The 11,460-nt window shown below is 32.1% G+C and overlaps 1 non-coding gene across 1 annotated transcript; it reads left to right on the top strand.

Moving 5' to 3' along the window:
* Positions 1 to 2,651: 2,651 nt before the first annotated feature.
* On the top strand, positions 2,652 to 2,754 carry LOC119621090 (U6 spliceosomal RNA). The gene has a single exon (XR_005237613.1). It is a non-coding gene; the product is annotated as a U6 spliceosomal RNA (small nuclear RNA).
* Positions 2,755 to 11,460: the final 8,706 nt, after the last annotated feature.

Below are 11,460 nucleotides of genomic sequence, written 5' to 3'. Positions count from 1 at the left end.
GAAAAGGCAATATACTGTAGTGAAAAGAACTTATTTCCAAGATGAACAAGAGAATAATTGCCTTAGTTTTTATATCCACAAAGTTGAAGTATTGGCCTCACTCTCTCTAGTCAATCACAACTCTAACTCTCCATAATTTTATGTATTAAAAATGAATAATATATGCTAATGTTCTTCATAATTAGGATGAAATATTACTCTGTATGAACAGGAACAGTACTGGTGGCTTCAAATCTCCTCTTCTCCTTATCATGGAGAAGTCTGGTGTTCCTCCAAAAATGGCTGCTACATACATACAAATGTCCAGTAGTGAACAAATGTAGATGGTCCCTATACTAACATTTTGGCAATGGTAGGCAATGGTAGAGTCAGTGACAAAAGGCACATGTTTTCAGCAACAGTAGCGGCTTCTCTGGCAACAACAGAAAAAAGTCAATTAGGTCCTTAGCGGTTTCTACTCACATAGGGAAACTGAGGAGCCTCTCGCAAAAACAGAGGATATTATAGCCAGCCAAGAAGAGAGAAAATCTTACAAGATTGTGCAGGAAGAAACAGAGAAAGATAAGCTATTTGTTTTGGTGTGAAAGACTTGAAACCAAGAGTGAGCGAAATGAAGCATAAGTGACATCTAAGATGTGTGAAAGGAAGGCTTTTATTCTGCCAACATCCAAAATGTGATGAACAGTAACTACCAAGAATATCAGCAAGGAACTGTTCTCCAGATGCAATAATAAAGAAAAGTCAGCTAGGGCTACAATCATTTTAAGACAGAAGGTTTTTATTTTTTCTATCAATTTTCAATAACAATTAAGCTTTCTGAGCAACAGCAGTAAGCATTGGAAAACTTTTTTTAAAAAAATCGGAAAATACCAGAGTTTATCTTATCAGGTAATAAGCATGCTATCAGGAAATTGAAAAGTTTTTGTCTTATATTTCAAGCTAAGAACTGTGGATAATATAATTTTTGTGTTTTCCTAGCAATGGGTTTTCTTGACTCTTATAATACAGAGTATACTAGTAAGAGTATGAAATGCCTGCATAACACAATTCATTTTGAATTGTGAAAATAATGTAACTAACTTATTTTGATTCTTTTTTTAATTTGTTAAACAAAGTCTCCAGTGATCCTAATAAAAAAGAATAAGGTAGCTCTAGGTCACTCAGACAGAAATCTCTAAGTTGAGCTTGTTCCTTTGAAACCTAAAAATCTGCTTTCCTGTAGCAGTTTGGTCAATGTCTCCTTTTAGATCATGGTGTCCTTTTTGGATATTTTTTACAGATTAGAAAATAAATATAAGAAAAGGAAGAGTTTATCCTTTTCTAAAAATTAAGTATTATAAATAGCTCACACAGGGAATTCCTACAATGTTTATTTATTAATAAATATGTTTAAAAATTGTGATTGAAGAAGCTGACCCTTAAAATAAGTAGTTCTAGAAAAAAGTGAAAAACAGAATATATATGTAGTATTTTTAATATCTGTTTTAAATTAAAACACTAATTAAAAATACTACATACGCATTTTTAATATCTTTTAATTATGTGAAAAACAGAATAATTAAAAATACTACATATATATTTTATATACACACACACACACACACACACACACACAGAGAAACCTTGCAGCTAGGAAAATCTTTGATTTTTTTTTTTTCTTTAACCTACAGTTAGGCAAACCAAATATTCTTAACCTAGATATTCTGAAAAGTCAAGGACCTATATGATGAAAGTCGTCTTTCTCATGCCCTTCGACCAGTCCGAGTGCATTAGTGATTGTAATTGGTTGATCACCACCAGTTACAGATATCTTTGTTCCTTCTTCACTCTCACTACTTCATTTGATTAGTCTTAAAAAACAACTAAATTAGCAATTAAATTTTTTATTCTCGCCAAATGTACATCTAATGGGAAATTTTCCACTTGTTATCAGTGAGAGGCATTGTAATGTAGAAAAAAAAATAAAAACATTAATTTGGGCTTATATTCCAGATTTGCTATTATGCAAAAAAGTTATAGTTGATGCTCCATTACTTCATCAGTACAAACAGAATAAACTAATCCTGCACTTAGGTGATATTAAATTTTTGTAAGGATATGGTATGATGGAAGTCAAAAGTCAGTTATCAAAAAATATTTTTCTGATTCTTTTTTGTAACCCCTAATAAAGTAAAAGCAATAATATTCATACAAGTCATAAAATGTATATTAAAATGAAGAACAAATTATAAAAACTGAATTAAGAATCCATATGAGAGATCTAAAGTAAATTAGAGGTTATTTAGCTCTAAACACAAGTTATAGATGTGATAACTGGGCCTAGAAGAAGGAATAATTTTATTAGGGTCATGTTATATAATAATGGCAGAAATTGAATTACATCATAGTCTTCCAATGATTCCATCAGTTAAAGCTTATTCTACTTGTCTTCTGAATATCCCATCACTGATATCAGTAACTATTGATTGAACACATAAAATGTGAAGTCATAGAGCTAGCAACTAGAGATTTAATAATGACTGCAGTGATTTGAGTTCTGCTGTAAATGAGTTTATACTAACTGAAGGAAGACATGAAAGAGTAAAAAGGAAATCATTAATACAATAAAATAAGCTTTAAAATATAAAGAAATTAAAACCATGTTACATTGTACTCATTTTGGCAGCATATACTAAAATTGGAAAAATACCAAGGAGATTAGTATGGACCATGGACAAAGATTACATGTAAATTTGTGAAACATTCCATATTTTTTGATTAAAAAAACCCTCAACAAACTAAGAATAAAAGGGAACATCTTCAACCAGGTGAAGGGCATCTACAAAAACCGACACTAACACTGAATTTAATGGTGACGCTTTCCCATGAAAATCAGGAATCAGACAAAGACGTTTTCTCTTACCACTTCAATCAACATTTTCCTGAAGAGTCTAGCTTGGGAAATTACACAAGAAAAATAAATAAAATGTATGCAGATTGGAAAGAAAGAAATTAAACTATAATTATTTGTAGATATCATAATGATGTATACAAGAAAAAATTAAGCAACCAATAAAAAATACTAGAACTAATAAGTGAGTTCAGCAAGGTTTCAGTATACAAGATGAATATATAAAAATGAACTGTATTTCTAAATACTTGTAATGAAAACTCCAAAAACAAAATGAAGAAAGCAATTTCATTTGCAATAGTATCAAAAAGAATAAAATGTATAGAAAAATATTTAACAAAAGACGTGCAAAACCCATACTCTGAATAAAGTATAAAACATTGCCAAAATAAATTAAAAATCAATTATTAAAAACATTTTCATATGTTGGAAAATTTAGCATTATTAAGACGGCAATACTCTTAACTGATATATAGCTTCAATGAAACCTTTATCAAAATCACTGCTTACTTACTTGTAGAAATTGACAAGTTGATTCTGAAATTGTATGGGATTGCTAGTGACCCAGAACAGACAAAACAATCTTGGAAGGTAAAATAAAAACACACCAGAAGGATTCATCTTCCTAATTCCAAAACTTACTATGAAACAATGGTAATCTAGATACTGTAGTACCAGCGCGTGGACAGACATGTAAATCAATAGGATAGAAATGAGAGTCCAGAATAAACCCACATATCTATCATTAACTGATTTTGAACAAAGATGTCAACACTTGCCAATGGAGAAAAATGTTCAGAATTTTAATTCTGAATTATAGTGATTATTATTCAGTAATAATATCTAATTATTAATCTAATAATTACATTCAATAATTATCTAATCATATTATATTATAAACTGAATTATAATTACTACTGAATTTTAAGATTATCTGGAAATTGCACAAGTCACTTTTACTCATAAGCCACTGGGACAAACTTCTATGTCCAAAACTACCTATAAGGCAGATTGGGAAATCCCAAGAACCAAACACACAAGTAATACGCAAAGGTTCTGCTACCAAGTGGAAGAAAGTGTCTGTGTGCTTGCATGTGTGTCTGTGTGTTGGGGGAGAGAGAGAGAGAATACTAAAAAACAATGGTTTGTCTCTCTCACAACTTCTCTATTAAAAACTTTCACATGATCTTTCATTATAATTGTGATAAAAGTAAAACTTCTGACCATAGCCTAGAAAGCATTATATTTTCTGACCCCTCATCTGCTTCCACTGTCCTCTTTGCTAATTAAACCAAGCAAACTTTCCTTCTATTCCTTTCTATTTCTATACCAAGCTTGTTTAAACTTAGGAATATTTATATGTTGCCACTTACTATTCTTTCACGTTCTCTCATGGTTAGGTCTTTCTCCTTATTCAATTTTGAGTTCTTCAGGGATGTTTTCCCTTGACCACTTATACTAAGTGCTATCATTCTCATGTTCTATCCTCCATCCACAAAAAAGTAACAGCCAGTAACTGTAATTAGTGCCTTCAGAAGAATTACAGTAATTCCCTGATGTAATAATCATAATTATTGCCTTCAATATGCTCTCATTTGTTTGTTTACTTAATATCTATTTTTGCCCACAAAAAAAAAATCCCAGTGAGAATAATCTTTGTATTTTTCAATCATCTTGATGTCAAACAAGCAATACGTAATTAAGTGTAGAATGTGTGATAAAACTAGCAATGAATGTGATGATAGAGGTAGTACATGAAACCAAAGATACATAGAAAAGGAATATTTTATCTAGGGTTGGGAGGGGGAGGGCAAGTTTCCTGGAAAATCATCCTAAATTATGATTTTAAACGGAGCGAACTGGAGCAAAGGTAAAAGGGACAATTCAAAAGGCTTAAAGGTTAAAGAAAAAGGAAATATAATTTGTTCAAGAATCTTAAAGAAGTGTCCTAGGGCTGGGTTATTACTATTTTTGTCAACTTTACAGAGTTATCATTGTCAAATACAATTAATTATGTATATCTAATGTATTTAATATACATACCTAGTATATCCATATACATTATGAAATTATTACCACCAAGTTAATTATCATACATATTACCACACATATTTATACCCACATTTTTGTGATAAGAATCCTTAAGATCTACAATCTTAGCAAATTTTTAAAATATAATACATTATTTTTAACCATAGTCATTATGCTTCAATTTGAATTCTAGAATTTATCTTATAACTAAAATGTGTGCCCTTTGACCAAAATTTTCTCATTTCTCTAATCCCCCAGGCCCCAGCCCCTAGTAAGCACTATTCTATTCTGATTTTATGAGTTCAACTTATTTATTATTTTAAAATAAGTGATATGATAATGAAGTATTTTGTTTTACTGTATCAGGCTTATTTCATTTACCATAATGTTCTTCATGTTATCCATGTTGTTGCAAATTATAAGATTTGTTTCTTTTTTAAGGCTGAATAATATTTTAGAATGTGTGTGCATTTGTATGTGCATCACGTTTTCTTTATCCATCAGTCCAGTGACAAGCAGTTGGGTTTTCATATCTTGGCTATTGTGAACAATGTTACAATGAATATGATACTAATTTCATTTTCTTTAAATATATACTAAGAAGTGCAATTGCTAGAGCATGTAGTAGTTATTCTTTTAATTTTTGAGCAACCTCCACACTGTTTTCCATTATGGCTATGCCAATTTACATTCCCACCAACAATGTACAAGGGTTCCCTTTTCTCTACATCCTCTTCGACAGATTTTTTTTTTTTCTTTTTTGACTTTTTGATAATAGCCATTCTAACAGATGTGAGATGACATCTCACCGTGGTTTTGATTTGTATTGCCCTGATGACTAGGAATGTTGAGCACCTTTTCATATATCCGTTGGTCGTTCATATATCTTCTTTGGCGAAATGTTTATTCAGATGCCATGTTATATACAACAGAAAAGGGAATAATAAAAGTCAAGACTGGAGAGGTAAGTCAGAGTCAGATCATAACAAAATTATCCATAGGGTGGTTGTCACTTCATAAAATAATTCTGTGCTTACTATATGTCATATTCTTAATTTTACTCATATCATTAAACGGCTTAAAATAGTTTTTTAAGAATATAGCAATAGCTCTAACAATTGTAAAAATTAACCTATCTTAAGTTTAAACTTTCAGATTACATTTTCATAGCGTCTTGGTACCTTATTATCTTGTTTCATAATGAATAGTTTCCTGCAGGTGTTCACGGCATAAAATGCTAGAACATTCCACTCCAAATATTATAAGGGAAAATGTTTTAGCAGTTTGTACAAAAGTACAGCAATATAAGGTCTACATATAAAATGTCACATGCAATAAGCAAAAAAAAAAAAAAAAAAAAAAAAAAAAAAAGTCTCTGAAAATACCATGCATAGAGGAAATAGAGTCTCTGTAATCTAAAAAAATTCCGAGGAAGATATTAAACTTCCTTTTATTCAATGCTACCTTAATCTTTTAATACCTATGTTTCTTTAACAAGGCATAAAGGTGTCCCACAGCCTGGTCTGAATGGTGTCTTTCTAAAGCTTCCTATGGAGAACTACTTCTAACAGCCCAGTGGTGATGGAGAGTTTCTTTCCGTTGCTCAGAGTAAGAAGCTTGAAGCTCGGCAGGAGGAGCTCACCCTTTATCCTACCAATGGTAAAGCACCATACATCGGCTTTACACTGATCTTCTGAATGAGATGAAAGAGTTTCATTTCTATTATGCATTCACATTTTAGCTAGTTGGGTTTTTTTTAAATGCTATAGGATAATACATTAGAGATCATATTTTCGGACGTACCAGGATAAAACTGAAGCTCTAAAATCAAAATGTACACTAACCTCACTGTTAAAACTTAAATCATTTACCTTCTATACTTTATTATTTATAATAATAAAAAAGGTTTAAACTTTTTGACTTCAAATACAAGTTTTCTTCCCTTTTTATTTTCTTTTTTTTCCCCCCAGAAATAGCCCTCCTCAGAGAGTTTCTCAGTCATTTTGGGGATATTCACATAGTGCCTAGCACAGAAAGTCACCAATGGGATCCTCTGCTGCTCTTGCTTAGACTCCCTGCCACCTGGCCATCTTGAGCCCTATGAGATTACTGCATCCTTCAGAGGCTTTTCTAAGGACATTGTTCACAGCAGCATCCGTGGTAGGTGAGAAGGGAGAAGGATCTTCTCCTCGAACCTTATGTGAGAAAGTCCTATCTCTTTAATCTACCACAGTTCATCAGGAAGCCACAGTAAGTAATAATGAGACTTTACTGGATGTTTGGTAATAATGATAGGCTACTATTTTCTGGAAAATAACTTCCAATACTGTAATTCATGGGCACCAACCTTCTGAGAATTATCTCTCAAGCTTGATATTTCCCTCAATCCCAGGGTCATGAATGCCTCAGTCAACACCATGGACATGACTCAATCTCCCTCTACTTTCCAGTGTAGTCCAAATTGTCTTCAAATTCAAAACTAAGAACAATATTTGTTCTTACCTTCAGCATAAGCCTTTGTTTTTTTACCCATTATTGGTGGCTCGACAGAATAAGTAGGATAGAAAGGCCTTTTCCCTTCCAGAAAATCTGCTCTTGCATCCTAGAAATATTATCTGGACTTACAACTCTAGCTGAATAGAGTCCCACATTAATTCTTTTCTCAAAATCTGAGTATCCAGATTTAAATAACACTCTTTGTAGGACAGCAGTAGCCCAGTTGAGCTGCAGTTGCATTGAACTCAGTATTATTATTATTATTATTTTTTTTTAGCAATCTCTGCTCGTTAGGAACTCTAAACATATTGGGGCCCAAAATTATTTCATTAAATTTTAAAATAAAAGATTTGGACAGATTATTATTTTTTTACTTAATAATAATTTAAAATTTGATAAATAAAATCCATACTAAATCAGAAATTTGAATATGATATGATTTGAGTAATTCTCAGACTTTAATAATTCATGTGCTTTTACTAAGTTTTTTTTTTTTTAAATACTTTAAGTTCTGGGATACATGTGCAGAAGATGCAGGTTTGTTACATGGGCATGCACGTGCCATGGTGGTTTGCTGCACCCATCCACCCGTGACCTACATTAGGTATTTCTCCTAATGCTGTCACTCACCTAGCCCCCAACCTCCTGACAGGCCCTGGTGTCTGATGTTCCCCTCCTTGCGTCCATGTGTTCTCATTGTTCAACTCCCACTTAAATGAGTGAGAATATGAGGTGTTTGCTTTTCTGTTTCTGTGTTAGTTTGCTGAGAATGATACTTTCTAGCTTCATCCATGTTCCTGCAAAGGACATGGACTCATCCTTTTTTATGATTTTTTATGACTTTCTTATGCCATGGTATATATGTGCAACATTTTCTTTATCCTATCTAGCACTGATGGACATTTGGTTTGCTTCGAAGTTTTTGGTATTGTGAACAGTGCTGCAATAAACATACATGTGCATGTGTCTTTATAGTAGAATGATTTGTAATCTTTTGTGTATATACTCAGTAATGGTATTGCTGGGTAAAATGGTATTTCTGGTTCTAGATCCTTGAGAAATCGCCACACTATTTTCCACAATGTGGAAAATTTACACTCTCACCAACAGTGTAAAAGCATTCCTATTTCTCCACATTCTTTCCAGAATCTGTTGTTTCCTCACATTTTAATGATCACCATTCTAACTGGTATGAGATGGTATCTCATTGTGGTTTTGATTTGCATTTCTCTAGTGACCAGTGATGATGAACTTTTTTTCATATGTTTATTGGCTGTATAAATGTCTTCTTTTGAGAAGTATCTAAGATTTTGAAAACAACTTTTACTTAGAAATTTACCTTTAGTCAAGCTAATTTCCCATGTCATATTGTACAGGCCTATGATAGATGTTTAAGTAAATATTATGACAAACATTCTGCTTTTATTCTAAATACTTTGAAAATACGAGAATTCTTTCTGTTCAGGTGACCATCTAAATAGATAAGAACAACATGTAGAATGCTGTACCAATGATCTGAGTTATTCTCATTGTTCTCAGTCTTGTTGAAAACGAGATAAAGTGATCATTTAAAATGCATTTTAAATATCTACAAACTTCTTCATATTAAATTGTTAGATCCACATAATACACAGAAAAATAAATATATTTAATCTATTTCCTTTAAAACTTGCAAACTTATGTGAATTTAAAATAAGTGAAACTAATGGAAGCAGGGAGTAGAATAGTGGTTGCCAAGAGTTGGGGAATGGAAGAAATAGATTTTGGTCAAAGGGTACAACTTTCCGTTATAAGATGAATAAGTTCTGGAGATCTAATTTACAACATAATGACTATCATTAATAATAATACTATAATGCATACTTGAAATTTGGTGAGACAGTAGATTTTAAGTGTTCTCACCACACACACCAATAAAAGGGTAACTGTGTGTTGTGAAGGATATGTGAATTAGCTTGTTGGTGGCAATCATTTCACAATGTGAAATGATAACCAATCTTAGTGAGATTAATAACTCTTATCTTATTCATTCCGCATACAAATATTGCTTGGTCTTCCTTAAAGATTGGGAGTAACTACCTTTTGCTGGAAAAGAAGAAGGTCAATCAATGATCCCTTAGGCTTCTTAGCACAAAATATATGAAGGCCAACATGCTGTCATGCTCCATCATTATGGTAGAAATGTAAATACATTTAGTACATGCAGTAATTATCAATTAAGATTCTTTATTTTTGATGAAAAATGTATTAGAAAAGCATTAAATTAACAAAATGTTATACAATTACTAAATCTGTCCTGAGTGTCGGAATATAATGTTTCAGTGCTATGAATAAGTTTTTAAAAGCCATAAGTCCAAAAGGAACTTTCATCCTAGGAGAAAAGGTAAATATTTATTACATATTAGAACAGTAATAGGATAGGATATATTACCTGGGTGATAATCCAAGGGGATATGAAATAATTATTTCTCCTGAGTGATAAAAAAATCATCTGTAGTGAACTCTGTCTCTGCCTCGGTCTATTCTCCCTTCTATTAATAGCACTCTGATTATCTTCTGAAGAATCATATTTAATCCACTTTCAGTCTGTACAATCTCAGTGAGAGTCATTCTCCTCAACCCTATCCCACTTTTGTGCTCTAGAAATTAACCCATGACCAGGATCAAACCAATCAATAGTATATATCATTTTGGCACGTTCATTGTTTTAAGATCAACACATGATCCAAGTCTTAACAATGAGATCCAATTCTGACTCCAGGAAAATTAAGCAACCTGCCACTACTGAGGCTGTTAGCCTACAACTCCAAAGATCTATCACATTGACAGAGCTCTTCTGAGAGTAAAAGCAATTTATATTTATACACATATATACAATTTATTTATATATATATAAAGAACATATAATTTCTTTATATATATATATATAAAGAAATTGGGGCAAAGAGAGGTAAACCTTTGCAAATATGCTTTGAGTTTCTGGAGACAGATATTGCTAAAAAGGAAATCTTTGCTGTTATTTTTCAGTTGGAGGAAATAATAAATTGTTCCTTTTCAGTGTTTGATCTCTCCATTTAAAAAAAAGTTTTCCTAAAACCATTTTTTTTTTTCATAATCAAGATTCTAGGTAGGGCTAATACTTTATCAGAAAGGAGTTTAGATGAGCTTTCAACATGCAGAGAAATTGAACGTTTCTAGCCAGCGGGAAAATATAAACAAAGAAAATTATCCAGGGAAATACACTTAAGGTGTGGTTTACCTTGAGTATAACACAGGGAAACAGGGATGTCTTAATGAAATATATACTACACAAAGGTTTGGGGAAAGACTGTGAACATTCTTCAATGTCAGAACCAGAAGTTACAATTCTATTCTGCAAGCGAAAATGTGTCAGAGACCATTTTAGATAGAGTAGGAGAATGACATGATCAGTTCTGAAACTCTGGAAGATTATGCTGACAACATTTTACAGGCTAGTTTTATGACAGAAAATTCTAGAGAAAGAGTTTCAGGGTCATGTGGCTGACACAGGAATAAACCACTTTTGTGAAGCAGCTGTATCCAGAGGAGATAAAATAGAAGTGGATGAAGAAGTCTTCTGCTTAGTTCATGACTTTCTCTATTACATGATCATGCCATTCACTGTTATTTAATGTGACTGCAAAACATATTACGATAACCATAGGGGATGTCAGTGGAAACTGAGATGTAAAAGCACAAAATGAGAGTTACAGTTTCTGTGCTTGATTACTAAGAAACATAAACAAAAGCTATCAGAGATATCTCACATTAACTGGAGATAATAATGTAATGATCAGTTTGGCCACAGTAAAAATATATCGTTGTATGTATGTTTTAACTTAAATTTTATATATGATAATACCACTGTGAACTGTTAAAAAAAATCCATGTAATTTTTTTGAAATGTCATTTAAAATGACACTACCCTGTCATAAATTTCTGGTGAGCCTTTGCTTGAGGCATATTTGACATAATTTTAAAAAAATAAGATTGTAAAGAGTTCATTGAAATTCATTTTGTTT

This window comes from Chlorocebus sabaeus, chromosome 7, assembly GCF_047675955.1.
Source record: "Chlorocebus sabaeus isolate Y175 chromosome 7, mChlSab1.0.hap1, whole genome shotgun sequence".
Lineage (NCBI taxonomy): Eukaryota > Metazoa > Chordata > Mammalia > Primates > Cercopithecidae > Chlorocebus > Chlorocebus sabaeus.
Note: the sequence above shows the minus strand (reverse complement) of the source record. Positions and strands in the feature narration are given on the sequence as shown.